The 1700-nt window shown below is 55.5% G+C and overlaps 1 protein-coding gene across 1 annotated transcript in view; it reads right to left on the reverse strand.

Annotated features, from left to right (window-relative positions):
• Positions 1-1700, reverse strand: part of ZNF687 (zinc finger protein 687) — a 21973-nt gene that overhangs the window by 17609 nt on the left and 2664 nt on the right. The window lies entirely within an intron of this gene.

The raw sequence follows: 1700 nt of genomic DNA on the forward strand, positions 1-1700 counted from the left end.
CTGCAAGCCGTAGCCTTTCGGTAGGTGACTCCTACGGTCAAGAATGCCAGACATCACCTCTCTACAAGTCACCCCAAGGTTACACGGGGTTTTGCACTGAAATCATCAGCGCTATGCTAAACCCAGCCTTTCCTCCAGCAAAGCGCAAGGCTGGAGAGATGGGGCTGGAGCTGAAAAACAGGGCAGCCACAGCCCGTTATTTGCATAATGAACATACACACACACAAAAACCCTAGCAAAAGCAAATCACGCCAACAATCACCAGGCTTTCAGTTTCAGGCAGAAGGAGATAAGTTTTGCATTAGTCTGCTGCTCACAAAACCATCCCCAGCGTCCAGCGCGGCTGCCCGGGCTCTGGGTGCACAGGGAGGGTACGGCTCTGGCAGCACAGCTTTGCTCCGGGGTCAGTTGTGCCACTGCTGCCCGATCCTACACGCGACACGAACTGGGTGCAGGGGCAATCAGCAGCCCAGCACGCTTGTTAAATGAGCGCAGATACCTGGCATGTAACAGCGTCTGGCCGAGACGCAGCGGGGACGCGTTGTAGCTGGTCCGGTCCCCGGCAGGAAGAGGAAGCAGTTCTGCTAAGTCTGCTGCGAGGTGCAGGTTTCTGCCTTTCAGGAGAGCAGGAGGCTGGGCAAGAGGCAGGTCTTGGGTTGCTGCCCTCCACGGCACAGCAAAGACAATAAAAATCCACAAGGATTTGGAAGAACAACCACGAGGAAGAGGAGATTCCGCTTTCCAGGTCTGCGTCCACAGGCTCAGGTCTGGAGCAACCCAAGCGTCTCTCTACCAAATGCAACCACACAAGAGCCCAGGTGTTCCCCACCAGCAGATTATCCCCACCAGAGCCTGTCACAGGTGAGGCCCAGACAATCCAATGCCGAGCTCGTATCAGCAATGCAGAAAAGCTGGCTCGAGCTTACCCCAGCCCCGGCTCCATCGCGGCACCGCCAAGACGCAGACCCTGAATCAGTCTGGTTGAGGGGAACCACTGCAAGCCCCCCAGAAGCTGCTGAAGCTCACAGCTTAAAATAATAAGATGATGACTAACTGCTGAAACACAGCTGTTATTTTTATGGCTTATTTGCTTATTTAGTCTACCACAAAAAGATAAAATGTTGTTAAAAATCTCCTCTCCAGCAGCCAAGCCTCCCTTAAAAGAAAAGGCTTATTTGCTCATTAGGAGGGGGGTTGCCCAGCCCACTGTTTCAGAAGGACGCTGACGCCAAAATTGGCCACAGCACGTGTGGAGCCAATGCCGCTTTCCTTTCCCCAGACTCCTCATCCTTAAAACCCCCCAAACGTGCCAGCTCCGCTCGCGCCTGAGCTCGAACGACCGCTCACCCATCGCCACCCCACGTCCTCCTCTGAACACCGACTCAGACGCAATTCTCCCTCTCCACACCACATTCCTGCGCTGGTCCCATACCAGGTCATGTTAAAACACATTCAAAGGATCCCGCCCTTGCAAACCATCCGGCTGTGCCCACCACACAGCCCTTCAAACGCTCACACGGTTTTTGAGATCCACTTTCCAATCGAAGCCACAGCCACACCAGCCCTCGCAAGCAAGGGGCTCCAAAACGCTGCCCAGCCCCGGGTTTGGCAGGGGCACGGAGGACTGCACACTCACCCTCGATGCCAAGAGCACCCGAAGGGCTTCCCACCGTGCGTTTTTGGCCCAGGAGCGGCGGGCA

Source organism: Egretta garzetta, unplaced genomic scaffold, assembly GCF_000687185.1.
Source record: "Egretta garzetta isolate BGI_Z169 unplaced genomic scaffold, ASM68718v1 scaffold668, whole genome shotgun sequence".
In the NCBI taxonomy this organism is placed as follows: domain Eukaryota; kingdom Metazoa; phylum Chordata; class Aves; order Pelecaniformes; family Ardeidae; genus Egretta; species Egretta garzetta.